This window comes from Coccinella septempunctata, chromosome 1, assembly GCF_907165205.1.
Source record: "Coccinella septempunctata chromosome 1, icCocSept1.1, whole genome shotgun sequence".
NCBI classification, from domain to species: Eukaryota; Metazoa; Arthropoda; class Insecta; order Coleoptera; family Coccinellidae; genus Coccinella; species Coccinella septempunctata.
The window spans coordinates 32,873,639-32,888,387 of NC_058189.1; the positions used below are offsets into that span (position 1 = coordinate 32,873,639).

A 14,749-nucleotide genomic window follows, 5' to 3' on the forward strand; every position below is an offset into this window, starting at 1 on the left:
ATTACTAATCAGAAGTAAACATTGATCAGGAATACTCCGAGGGCGAACGGGGAGATAACCAGTAATAAACTGAACGTTGTTTGTGAAATAACACTTAGTATACAGCAACTAATTGAGGAGATACAAATTAAGGGTGTTTTAAACCTAATGGATTAACTGAATATAAAGATTTATTTTCAATTGCCATTTTATTCAGCACCCATTATCTATTACTCTCTGGTAGTGAACAAGGATATCAGTAGTTTTCTTGTAATCTTGTAAAACAGAAAGAAATCTAAAGGAAACACCAAAAACGACAATTAAAAAATACGATAATGAATGCAAACAGTGTGTTCTTTCATCTGACAAAGTCCAGAGACTACAGAACGACTAGGGAATACGCTTCTAAAGCCTTGAGGACAACGTTTTCAGTCACTAAATTATGTTTTATTGAGAAAAAATAACGAGGCCACCAGCCATAAAGATGAGTTCCCAAACTAATCGATCAAGTATGTATGACATGACAATCCTAGTCCTTACCATCGACATCAATTGTGAATTTTCTTGTGAAATAGGAATTCTCGAATGTTTGAATGCAAGATTTACTATTTGCCTATTTTTTCCCATTGTTACGATGAAATGTTCACTGGAATATTTTTCCGTTCAAGCCGTTATATTTTCTATCTATGACAAATGACTTGAGCATGCAAACGGACCTTTAGGTATAAATTTTTGTAATTGAAGAATTTAACATAATAACAAATGAGCATTATGATTAACTGATAAGCCAAAGAAGCAATTTACTGAGATGTTCATTTTATTCACATTATGATTCATTGAATATATGTTTTATAGAATGTTTCTCTAGACAGGATTCACATATGACCAACAAGTAGACATCGTGAGTTAAAATAAAGAATTTTGATATTTCCCACATTATTAGGTTCATGAGTAGCCACAAATTAAGGCTACACCGAGGGCGAAGGGGGAATTGATCTGAACAGATTTATTGGATGTACAAGATCAAATAGTTCCTACCTTCTTCATTCAGAATGCACAGATGAACTGGATAGGAAGTCTGCTTCCTGTTGATAAGAAAACATAATGAATAATGCAACAAAAAAACTGCTGAATAATTTTGCAGAGAAAATCTTTTCAGAATTACGTCCACTTTCAACAATTCATTTTTTCACAAGGAAAATCATAAGTAAGATTCATCATAAATTCATGCGATGATTCTGAACAAAGGTACTGATGATAAAAGTAAAATTTCAATAAGGTAAAAAACGTCTGAAAAGCAGTGTTAACTTCAAGTTAATAAAATATCCTTCATGTTTTCATCCAAAGGTGAAAAGAGTGTCATAATGGGGAATTCTCCTCAATTTGGGTTATCACTGCATATGCAAGTTTAAACTTAATAATTATGAGTTTCATTCATGATTTTTTCAAATTCACCGCGGAAGCTATTCAGAATCATCCTTCAAATATGGGGTTTTAAAATTTAAATCGCTTTGTGCGTAGTTTACGACTTGGCAACAGCGCACACAAGACAATGAAAAGAACAATGTCCGATCAGCTTGTTTATAAACAGGCTGCAGGCGCGTACTTACTGGCGAGCTTCAACTGCAACCGGCCATAAAAACCCCATTAAATTTTACGACCTTCCTCGTTCGTCGCAGACTTCATCTGGCTGTCTAGCCATCTTTGTCTATCTCATCAAGATAATGTATTTGTTGTCCTTTATTATCGAGGCATATTTCAGTCGATGTTGCCAACATGAAACGCTTTAAATTTTAAATATCCATTTTTATTTTTCATTTTCAAGTGCTTAAAAATTTTTTTTTTGGGAAACGGTTGAAATGGTTATTTCAAAATGTGATGTTTCAAAAATACTCTATAAAAATACATCATTTTCGTCAGAAGGAGTATTCCCTATTAATTATATATTAGTTTAGAATGCCCTACATAGCCCAGTATACAGGGTATTTCGAACAATGTGTCCACAAGAAACATCTTGAGATCGAATTGGGATTACTTTCTGAAAATTTGTGGATCATAATGAAATTTAATAATCCTCTTGGCAAAATCGTATTGAAAAGAAGTGTTGGTCATTATTGATGTACTCACATATTCTAAAAGGCTGCAACATTGGAACCGATTGATTCTTCGCGCTGAAAAATAATACTTAAATGAGGATTTGATTGGTAAAACTACTATAAATCAATCAATACGATGAAAGAAATCAGTTTTATTAAATCGGAATCATGGACTTTCATAATCCTTTTGGCTAAAGAAGCATCATATTAATTTTTATCCAAAGATTGCCAGAGATATACAGAGCAGAAAAATTAATTCCACAGTAAAAAAAAGAGTACCATAATAGTCAATACTTCAGAATAAACTGGCTTATAAACCACAAATACAAACATTGAAAATTTCCAAATCTTATCAAGAAAACAGTAAGATTTTTCTCAAAGTAGAGAATGACTAATTCGAACAAGAAAATTTGTCAATCAGATAAACAAAAACAACCGAATTAATCGAAGATAATTCTGCTTCAAAAATATTGAAAACTAAAAAGGTTTTAAACATACCTAAGATATTTAAGGGAAGTTTTTTCCTTCCTATCTTGAATCCGATGAATACTGAGGAAAGAAATCGATGCTTTTGAAGAGCGGAACAAGCTTGGAAGAGTTGATACACCTGAAATAGGAGAAAATCATTTAGCATATCGTCTAGCATTAAAGGAGAAAGTGGGTAGCAAGAAAGCATTTTCAGTAGGAAGGCAGCATGGAGATTTCATCAGCAAATTCAGGATGTTTCCATGTTTTATCATCACAAAATATGAAAAAAAACTTCACATAAAAATCATAATTCAAATTGAATAGAGGCACTATTTGTTTTCAAGGATTGGTTCCTAAATAAAAAAATTGTAAGAACAAAAAGCGTTGTTTCTTTTCTATTAATTCAAGAAAAAATAAAGATTGCTTTCTGCCTTATTTCCTGACTAAGACTAGTGCATACAAAATTAATATTTTCAATTTACTACAATGATTCCAAATTATCTCAATCTAGTTTTAGCAATTCGCCATTATAGGAAAATTCATTGGTAAAACTGGTCCGCATCTAATATTTTGCACTTGTTGCAATCATTTCAAAATATCCCAATGTGGGGCTATACTCACACACAACTTATGTAACAAAATTTGTAGACATATCATCAAAAATGTTGAAATTTCCCAAATAGTATAAAAACGGTGAGTTTTTCTAGCAAGTGAAATTTTGACTGAGCATGACCTATACTCGTATTTATGTCATGCTAGCAAATAATATCAATTTCAGTAACAAATGAGAACATAAGCTAAGATTAATAGTCTGTGAAATAAATTGTTTCTTCAGACAGGATTCACATATAGCTATAGAAAAGCCATCATGAGTTTTAATGAAGAATTTTTTTATTTCCCACATTACTAATCAGAAGTTAACATCGATCAAGAATACTCCGAGGGCGAACGGGGAGATTACCAGTAATAAACTGAAAATTGTTAGTGAAAAAACACTTATTTTACAGCAACTAATTGAGGAGATATTAATTAAGGTTATTTCAAACCTAATGGATTAACTGAATATAAAGATTTATTTTCAATCGCCATTTTAATCTTGTAAAAAAGAAAGAAATCAAAAAGAAACATCAAAAAAGAGAATACGGTAATCAATTTAAACAGTGTTTTTTTTCATGTGACAAAGCCTAGAGACTACAGAACGTCTCGGGAATACGCTTTTAAAGCGACATATGTTTTCAGTCACTAAATTATACTTTATTGAGAAAAAATAACGAGACCACCAGCCTGAAAGATAAGTTCCAAAACTAATGGAATAAGTTTTGCTTATCGTAAGTATGATATGCATTTTCGTGCCCAATCGTCTTGTAGCCTAATTGGTGGCAGACGAGGTGAGGGGCATGAGAACAGATAATCACAAGAACCAGGAAGGATGGAACCTTCAGTTCTCTGATTCCAAGCAGAGACGAATAGCTTCGCCATTCATGTATGCGCCTACCATTTGCTTGACTTGGGTCGGACGGGTAAGTCAATAAAAATCCTTCCGGATAGTCTAGCTGCCATTAAATCTCTCGCAGCAGACAAATGCAATTCGGCACAGGTATTTGAATGCAGATCTAAACTCTAAATTTAAACCATAAAGTAAGTCAAGATAGAGGGGAAACTGAGATAGAAAAACTGGACCCCTTATTTAGTTTGTTGAACCACCGCGTGGGGTCGCTTCCATCGCCGATTTTACGTTTGTAAACATTCCATAACCTCATTCTTTTCGTCTTTGTCTGCAGTGAGAAGTGCATCGTGATTCCTAAGTGTTTTTTCTGATGATTGAATAATATGTCGGAAAATAGAAATATTAAAAGCAATAAATTTTGTGTGCCGAACTGTGGTGATAAGACTAGTAGACGTCATCGGTTTCCTGAAGCAGATAATAAACAACCGGAAATTATCAAACTTTGGATGGAAAAAGTTTGTAATCCCTTGTTGACTACTAAAAGTACTGAACAAATACGAAAATCCTATTTTGAGTGAAAGTGTGAATTCATTTTTTACATATATATGGGAATTATTGGTTACATGGATATTAGTGCTTTATGATGAAGGGTTTTCCCAAATTGAATTGAATTGAAAAAATCAGCAAAGTACTGATGAAACGTCGACTAAGTTAAAAAAAAAACAGTGTTTTCCTTCAGTCCGATAACCAATAATTCCCATAGGACATTATAATTATTTCTATTTTATTTTTTACATATTTTCTATTTTATTTTTTACATATATGCCCATACACTTTGATGTATATATCGACATTAGAATCATTTCTATTTTATTTTTTTCCTATCAAGTCCATACACTTTGATGTATACATGGACATTAGAATTATTTCTATTTTATTTTGTACTTATAAACCCATACACTTTGATGTATATTATATGGACATTAGAATTATTTTTATTTTATTCTTTACATATAAGGCCATACACTGTGATGTATATATGATTTATTTATGAAGAAATATAGTTATATCATTGCCTACATATGTGTTTTTTTATTCAAGTCATCAAGCTTCTGAGAACATTGGATTTGAAACAACTCGTACTGGAATGGTAATATAGCATCTTGACATGCTATATTAACTCATTCCAGTACGTTGTTTCAATCCCGAACTTCAAAAATCAAATCAAATGATTTTAAATTTTCCCGCTCATTTGTTTCGAATTCCGACCGCCAGAGGGCGCTTTTATTTCCTCGAACCACCGCATGGGGGCGCTGAAACTTGACCCCACTTCTTAGTAGGGGAGTTTCCCTTCTATATCGGTGTGTTCTGTGATTTAAACAGACTGATTTGGGTACTTGTACACTCGGGCTTCAGAGGCAACGAAGTATCGGATGCGTTAGCCAGAGAAGGCGCAACCTTAGCGCTTATTGGCCCGGAACCAAGTACAGGAATTTCCAATTCCTTAATCAGGGACCGGAACAACAGCTGGATAAGGCAAAAGGTCCTGGAATACTAGCGCAACCGCCTGCTATTCTCGAGCATTCGCAATATATGCGATCGTACGCATCGAAAAACTTTGTGATGTTTTTAACAGCAAATAGCATAGTTTTCCAGAGTGTTCCAGGGCTAAACACAATGCTTTGGTGAAACCCTGGAAAACTCTGCTATTTGCTGTTAAAAACATCAAATATTGCGAATGCTCGAGATTAGCAGCCCTGGACTGAGTCACTCGCACAGAGCCTTCTCAGTGCCTCCCAGCCCACTAGTCGTGTGCTAGGATTTTCTAGAACCAATCTGAGATCTATAATGGCGGTTTTCGCAGGACATCGTAGACTCAGAGCCCAACTTGATAAACTCAGCATCGTCAATGATCCGCTCTGTAGACTCTGCTTAGAGGAAGACGAAACAATTGAGCACATCCTCTGGGACTACGCGGCGGCAGACAGGGTCAAAATTGCGAGTCTTAGGTTCTCCTAAGGACCTAGAGGAACTCAAGAATCACTCCTCTTTCAAAATGATCTCCCTCCTGATTATAATAGGACTAGAGGGAGAGGTCTAGCTCTACGAGCTTGCCTGTGTGCTACAATAGACCGCTTGGTCGCGGTGGAAGGTTTGGTTTGTCCGTCCAACACACCCAGCAATCAGTAATCAGTAAGTAAGAATTGACTTCGTAAGGATATCTTTTCATCTTTACCAGACTGTCAAATCAATCCTAGTCCTTACCACCCTCACAAATTGCGAATTTTTGTGTGAAATAGAAATTTTCGAAGATCAATTGCATACTATGAAATAATAAATAATTTTTGATTGTAAGATTATGATGAAAAAGTTTACTAGAATCTTTTTCGGTTAAAGTCCGCTGCTCAAATCGTCTGTGCAAGCGGACGTGTGAATGTAGTAATTATGCAGATTTTCTACCCAGGACTCTACACCAGCCAGCAGATTTGGCTTGCGCAAACCTCGCCATTGCGTTCACACGTTCAATTCGGATTGCACAAACAGCCAGTTGGCGCAAATGACTCGAGCATGCAAACAAACCTCTAAGTATAAATTTTTGTAGTTGAAAAACATAATATAAAATGATGAAGCAATTATGATTAACCGATAACCAGAACAGGCAATTTAATTTTTTATATATTTATTTTTATTTTATTTATTTTATACTTAGATGTTCATTTTATCCATATCATGAATCATTGAATATGTTTTATGGAGTGTTTCTTTAGACAGGATTCACATATGACTAACAAGTAGACATCGTGAGTTTTAATAGAGAATTTTTTTATTTCCCACATAAAGGTTCATGAGTAGCCACAAATTAAGGCTACACTGAGGGCGAAAGGGGAATTGGTCTGAACAGATTGAATGGATGTACAAGATCAAATAGTTCCTACCTTCGTCATTCAAAATGCACAGATGAACTGGATAGGAAGTCTGCTTTCTGTTGATAAGGAAACATAATGAATAATGCAACCAAAAAACTGCTGAATAATTTTGTAGAGAAAATCTTTTCAGAATTACGTCCACTTTCAACAATTCATTTTTTCACAAGGAAAAATCATAAGTAAGATTCATCATAAATTCATGCGATGATTCTCAACAAACGTAATGATGATAAAGAAAAAATTTCAACAAGGTAAAAAACGTCTGAAAAGCAATGTTTAGTTAATAAACTATCTTTCACGTTTTCGTCCACATGTGGAAAGAACGTCGTACCTCATTACATATGAAATGCCCTACATGGCCCAGTATACAGGGTCTTTCAAGCAGAATATCCACAAGAAACATCTACAAAACCAATTGGGATTACTTTCTGAAAATTTTTGGATCATAATGAAATTTAATAATCCTCTTGGCAGAAACGTATTGAAAAGAAGTGTTGGTCATTAATTGAAATCGTAATATACTCACATATTCTAAAAGGCTGCAACATTGGAACAGATTGATTCTTCGCACTGGAAAATAAGAATACTTAGGATTCGATTGATAAAACTACCATAAATCAATCAATATGATAAAAGAAATCAGTTTTATTAAATTGGAATCATGGACTATCATAATCCTTTTGGCTAAAGAAGCATCATATTAATTTTCATCCAAAGATTGCCAGATATAAAGAGCAGAAAAATGATAAGTAAGATTCATCATAAATTCATGCGGCGATTCTCAACAAAGGTAATGATGATAAAAATAAAATTCCAACAAGGTAAAAAATGTCTGAAAAGCAGTGTGAACTAAAAGTTATCAAAATATCTTTCATGTTTTCATCCAAAAGTGAAAAGATTATCATAATTTATTACATATTAGTTTAGAATGCCCTACATGGCCCAGTATACAGGGTATTTCAAGGAGTATCCACAAGAAACATCTAGAGAACGAATTGATATTACTTTCTGAAAATTTGTGGATCATGAAATTTAATAATCCTCTTGGCAAAATCGTATTGAAAAGAAGTGTTGGTCATTAATTGAAATCGTAATATACTCACATATTCTAAAAGGCTGCAACATTGGAACCTATTGATTCTTCGCGCTGGAAATTAATAATACTTAAATAAGAATTTGATTGATATAACTACCATAAATCAATCAATATGATGAAAGAAATCAGTTTTATTAAATTGGAATCATGGACTTTCATAATCCTTTTGGCTAAAGAAGCATCATATTAATTTTTATCCAAAGATTGTTAGAGATATACAGAGCAGAAAAATTAATTCCACAGTGAAAAAAAGAGCACTGTGATAATCAATACTTAAGAATAAACTGGCTTATAAGACACAAATACACACATTGAAAATTTCCAAATCTTATCATGAAAACAGTAAGATTTTTCTCGAAATAGGGAATGAATGATTCAATCTAGAACATTTGTAAATCAAATGGACAAGAACAACTGAATCAATTGAAAATAATTCTACTCCAAAAAAATTGAAAACTAAAAACTTTTAAACTTACCTAAGATTTTGAAGGGAAGTTTTTTCCTTCCTATCTTGAATCTGATGATTACTGAAGCAAGAAATCGATGCTTTTGAAGAGAGGAACAAGCAAGGAAAAGTTTGATGCACCTGAAATAGGAGAAAGTCATTTAGTATATTGTTAAGCACGAAGAGGAAGTGGGTAGCACGGAAGCATTTTCAGTAGGAAGGCAGCATGGAGATTTCATCAGCAAATTCAGGATGTTTCCATGTTTTATCATCACATAATAAAAAAGAGAGTTCGAAAATAAAGCATAATTCAAGAAGAATATGTAATACTATTCGTAGTTTTCGAAGATTTCTTATACATATCAATATAAAAAAATGTGAAGCTTTGTCGGGTAATACTAATTTTCGAGAAGCAAGGAGGGAAAATCAGCTGATTAAGAGGCTTGGGAAATCCCTATCTCTTCGCGAACCGCTTCACGTCTATGTCCGCGAAAAATGCCAAACGAAAGACGAATAGCCGGAGCATAAGCAGCGAATACTCATAATCCGGAAACCAGATCAGAAAACCACAGATAACAGAAAACCTTGTGTGAAATTCATTCTTTTATGGTTTTTTAGGTTTATTTCTTCGAATCAATAAGCATTTATAACTAACGTGTTGTATATAAAATTTTATTCCATTTTGTTTCGAATAATAACACTTTCCAGAGAACTATAATCCATTCAAGAATGATTGACATCCTAGAAGGTCTTGAAAGTCCAGGCTTAATATCTGGTCACAAAAAATCTTAGTAAATTTCTGTACTTTCAATCACCGAACTGGAATATATTAATATAACCTAGAAAAGTATATGAAAATAAGAAATATTCAGATTTGCAGCATATTAATCAGCATTCAAAATTGACACAATTGTTCCCAATTCACACGATTAAACTAAGATAATAAATAGCTGTACAAAATTCAAATAACCGTCGGTAAGTGCATAGATTCACATATAATAGGTCTATAGATCAATGTTTATTCACAATACCAATCTGAATTCCGCAACACAAAATCACAACTTATGAGCTATTACCAACTTAAATTCGATTTTGCAAAGCCACCTGTGATGTCAATCATTTTTGAATTGAATATATTTAATTTATGAAATGACATGAAAGGTGTCACTTCGATTGATTGTTGCTAGGTTAGGGCATTATTCAATCGATAACAACAAGGCAAGATGCCATTTACTGTTCATATTCATGTTATTTCATTTGAGTTAAAATTTTTTCATTTTACTGAATGGATAAACGTCAACTTACCCTTGTTGCTATGGGTTGAATAATGTCGTCTTTAAATGTCAAAATGGCAAAAAATAAATTTATGTCGACAGCTATCTACTTATTCCAGATATTAATTATACACGTACACAAGTCATGCAACTGAAACTTGACTAACTTTTCACCACAAATTTTTTTCGACTAATTGAATCAATGTCTGACGTATTATTTGATGCAAGTGAAGAACTACTCATCAGTAATCTTCAACAGCAAGGATATTTATATTAGTCTCAATTTGTTGACGTGTCTCCAGAAACGTTGAAAATTCCCAAATCTTACAAAAATGTTTTTTTTAGGGGAAAAATAAATATTTTGACTAAGCATGACCCGTACTCACTGTATCCATTTCATGCTACCAAACACTATCAATTTTAATAACAAATGAGAACATATGCTCAATGGCGAGTGAAATAGGTTGTTTCTTCAGACAGGATTCACATATAGCTATAGAAAAGCCATCATGAGTTTTAATGAAGAATTTTTTTATTTCCCACATTACTAATCAGAAGTAAACATTGATCAAGAATACTCCGAGGGCGAACGGGGAGAGTAGCCTCAAATTAGACGTAAAGACTAGAACGTCAGATCATTGACTGCGAAACCAAAGAGTATCAACATGAGTATTCACCCTATCATTTTGGCCAGTTGCGTTTCAATACCCTCAAATGTTTCCTGGTTTAGTGGCAGGGACGAAAACGAGAGCAGATGTTCGTTCTGTTCGCAAGTGCAATTTGATTGGTAGCCCAGATTCTCTTTTGAATGTAGTGAATCTGAGCGCAGTATTGCTAGCGCTTAGCGTCTCCCCACTTTAAGGTTAAAATTTCATGTAATGTAAAACCTCTTGTTGATACACTTTGGCTAACACAAAGAAAATTGATGCTTTTTCGAGTTGAGCTCTGGTGTCTACTTAAAAATTGAGATATTCTATAAAAATATAACAATACATACCATCCAACATAGAAGTTACACACAACATTATGAATTTCTGTTGCCCTCAAAAAACCTGTAAATAAATAAATAATGTAGATAGAACATCAACTAATAGTAAGCATAAGCATTAGCTATGTATGAAAGGAGTCAGTAATAATAAAGTAGAATCATAAATTTCATAATCCTCTTGGCATGAGCATCATATTGAAAAAAAAAATTATCATTAAATGAAATGGTAATATACTCACATAAACTAGAAGGCTGTAATGTAACCTTGGAAATGCTTCAATCTTAGTGCTGAAAAACAATAATATTTAAATAAGGATTTGAGTAGAAGAACTACAAAAATCGATCAATATGATGAAAGTATCAGTTTTATTGAATTGGAATCATAGACTATCATAATCCTTTTGGCTAAAGAAGCATCATATTAATTTTTATACGTAGATTGCCAAATATTTGGGGCATAAAAATTAATTCAAGTTTAATGAACTGAATTTCAGTGGAACAGAAAGGAATATTCCTCAGTGAAACTTTAAAATAAAAATGAGCACAAAATACGGATATTACTTGAATAAACTGGCTTATGAGATACCTTTTGAGTGCTTGAAATGCTATCATATCAGAACCAGATCCAATTACTTAGAGTCTGTAGCACAAGTGGTGGTACCTCACAGCAACTTCAGTTCAGGATTTCTGACAGAAATTCATATTAACATGGTGAAATTATTGCTTGAATAAATCTTATGATTTGTGAACGTTTACTTATACAAAGAATTCATACACATTCTATTCCTATTGATTTTTTGAAAAAATCTAAGGATTTTCAATTCTATGTATCAATTCATTTGGCAATCCCGAAACACTTTCCATATATTATGATATTTTGGACAACAAATCTTCATTTCTGTCAAAAACCAAATATATTTTTTTCAATTAAGTACTCACCACATAAATTATAGAGGCAGCTCCAAGATCGATTCATAATTTGCAACCTTAAAAACAATATCTTGTTAGTTTCTTGTGGCACAAACAATAAATAATTTCAAGCTAATGAATAAGTCAGACCGCCCTAGAATAGTTTCCACATCAATTTTCAGTTTCAACCATAAACTAAATTAAAATCTAAATCATCATATCAAGAAAATTTGAGCACAATAATCAACATGATTTTCACAGACACTGGCTGTGTGAGAGAGGAAAATGATCCAGTATTTTCAATTTTATATATGTATTATTTTATTATCTTATAATTAGGTACCCACCTCATAAATCCTACAAGCAGCTCTAACATGATCCTCGATTCAAAACCCTGATATAACCTGAAATATGTTATTTTGTTAGTTTTCTTGTGGTGAAAAACAACAAGTAATTTCCATTTAATAAACAAATCAGACCGCCCTAGAATAGTTTCCACATCAATTTTCAGTTTCAACCATAAACTAAATTCAAATCTAAATCATCATATCAAGTTAAGATTCTCAAACTTAGAAATTACGAAATGAGATTCAAAATATTTTGTTACCTTTGATGTGAAATAATTGCGACACTTTGAATTGAAACTCTTTCTTCCTTTCTTAGATGGTGAATATGTCTATAGCACATGGACTCATATCCTCTTCGTTTCATCTGAAATCGTTCAAAGTAGGTAAGTACGGAAACATAGGACTACATAGGAATTATTATTGGATTATTATTTTTTGATAATCCATTCAGGCGCCCAATTAACTGATACATAAAGATTCATTTCCAACCAATTATTCAGATTTAAGTCTCTTGATGGATTGACCTCTCAATTATTATTTCCAAATTTGAAGCACATAATGCCAACATTCCTATATGCAGTGCTTTAAAGGACATAATTAACGCTCTTTCAACATGCGAAGAAAAACTGCTTACTTCCGCCTTAAAGCGAAGTTTATTCATTGTTTTAGATCTCGCAGATTTCAAGGGTAAGGCTATTTCGATCCATCAACTCAATTCAAGATGCAGAAGTTTTATGCAATAGTGAAAACCATCCTGATTAATACGAATGGTTTTTAAAGAGCATCTTTACGTTTAATCAAATGCGAATCAGGCTTTATAACTTTATATTCATATATAAGAACATCTCTGCACCGTGCACCACGTGTAAAATTCGTATCTTGAGCACCGACTCATCTTAAATCGGAACGCGGAACAACACAAAGCCTAAATTTCCGCAGATTGAGATTACTACCATTCGATTCCTCATGAAAAATTCTATATATAAAAAAATAATCATCAAAATCTGAGGTGGGGCATAAGGCATAAATCGAAGTCGAGCCCAATAGAATAGTATTCAATTGATCGAATGTCCAATTTGCGACAAGTAACCGAACATGTGGACAGCACAAAAACAATGGTAATAATGGCATAAGCCAGAGACAACCTGTCTCTGGCATAAGCAGTCTCTTATTCATTATTATAATCGAAGGCCGAAGAAACAACATAACAGTGGTCTAATGGTTACATTGAAAACTTTAGCCAAAGACTAAATATTTGCTTTAGCTATACACTAAAATACTAAAAAACTTATTCTTACCTGGTTTTCAACGCTCAACTCCTACTGTTACCTGTTGCTTCTAACAATGCTGAATGCATGCATGATCTCATGCTCATGATCAGACTAAAGAGGTTAAACTTTGACCAACACCAACTCAAAGTTGTGAACGGAAAAGGAAGCTACTGAGCACAGAGTTGTGCATCATCAAAGATTTGCAAACATGAAGTTGGCAAACTTTTTCTTTTGACGAAGTACTGAAAAGTTGAAATCTTGAAATGAAAATGAATTGAGTCGTTGATTTCTATCCTAAATTCGAGTTGAGCGTCTGAATAAAACGTAATTCAAAATAACTTCAATTCAGCAAACAAGCGATACCGGATAAGCCCCCTGGTGTCAATTTTTGTAAATAAAAAGCTAGTATACTTTTATTTGTTTACATCGAGGAACGGAGAATATTTTGGTGTTTCATCAATTAAGAGTTCATAAAAAATATATCTTAATCTCTTGAAAATATTTTCATATATCTCGTGATGCAGTTGGATTTTTTTATCGCTTAAATAAAAGTATCACGTAACAATTATCAAGTAACAAATAGCCTGAATGTCCAAGGGCGCATCCAGAATTTTTTTTTGGGGGGGGCACAACGGACAGACGAGCAAAAAAATCAACAGTAACTGTGAGAAATGAACTTCACTTTTATTTTAAAAAGTTCAAGTATGTATAGAAAGATCCATCCGTCTGGGGGGGGCTCCCCAGTGCCCCCGTGCCCCCCCCCCCTAAATCCGCCCTTGTGAATGTCAAAGATATTAGATATTACACACAAGTGTAATATGTTTGCTGAATGTTACCATTTATTTAGACCAAATTAACAATTACCCTAACTTCATATTCTAATAACAAATAAACCATGGAGGTAGGAAGAGAGCACTTTGACTTATGTGACTTGAGATTTGAATATTTATGGATAATGTATACAAGAAACTTTAATGCCGTTGTTTTCATTGTAAATTAGGTAGCTTATATTTTATTTAAATAAGAAAGAAGTGGCACAATTATAGGAACAAATTTTCCAATCTTAATTGTTGCTTTTTCAAAATACTTCCATTTCTTTTTACGAAAAGAGAAGGACAAATTTCTCACCGCACATAAAACATATATCGGGTAGTAAATTATTCAATTCAATTTTAATTGTCCCAGTGAAATTGATAACAAGATGTATTCTATAACAACAAAAATAAATGGTCTAATGTTATTGTAAATATAAATCTAATTAGTCATCTTTTTTCAGGAAAAAATGTTTTTCATAATAAGAAAAGTGTGGCACAACAATTATGGGATAAACTTTTTGAATCTGTTGGGAATTCAGCCCACCAATTCATTTAACAAGCTATATTTCATGTTATTTCGACACTTCAGATCGGTACTTTCATCATTTCCGAATTCAATTGTCATTAAAACTGATCCGAAGAAATTCAAATGAACAGTTGGCCCTTCCTAATATAGCGAAAACTATG

General features: G+C 33.2%; 1 long non-coding RNA gene and 2 other non-coding genes across 5 annotated transcripts; all 3 read right to left on the minus strand.

The window, feature by feature from the left end:
• Nucleotides 1-1,015: 1,015 nt before the first annotated feature.
• LOC123320353 lies at nucleotides 1,016-13,329 on the minus strand. 3 transcript variants are annotated; one of them, XR_006538747.1, is made up of 11 exons: nucleotides 13,275-13,329; nucleotides 12,237-12,340; nucleotides 11,977-12,033; nucleotides 11,660-11,706; nucleotides 10,960-11,008; nucleotides 10,730-10,784; nucleotides 8,490-8,599; nucleotides 8,021-8,064; nucleotides 2,574-2,682; nucleotides 2,107-2,150; nucleotides 1,016-1,064 (listed from the first exon to the last, which is right to left on the minus strand). It is a non-coding gene; the product is annotated as an uncharacterized LOC123320353 (long non-coding RNA). The 3 variants fall into 3 exon arrangements; XR_006538748.1 differs by lacking the exons at nucleotides 1,016-1,064; nucleotides 2,107-2,150; nucleotides 2,574-2,682 and adding exons at nucleotides 6,733-6,973; nucleotides 7,444-7,487; XR_006538749.1 differs by lacking the exons at nucleotides 2,574-2,682; nucleotides 8,021-8,064 and having other exon boundaries at nucleotides 1,049-1,064.
• LOC123323068 lies at nucleotides 11,770-11,848 on the minus strand. The gene has a single exon (XR_006539256.1). It is a non-coding gene; the product is annotated as a small nucleolar RNA U43 (small nucleolar RNA).
• On the minus strand, nucleotides 12,099-12,177 carry LOC123323069. Its single transcript, XR_006539257.1, has one exon. It is a non-coding gene; the product is annotated as a small nucleolar RNA U43 (small nucleolar RNA).
• Nucleotides 13,330-14,749: the final 1,420 nt, after the last annotated feature.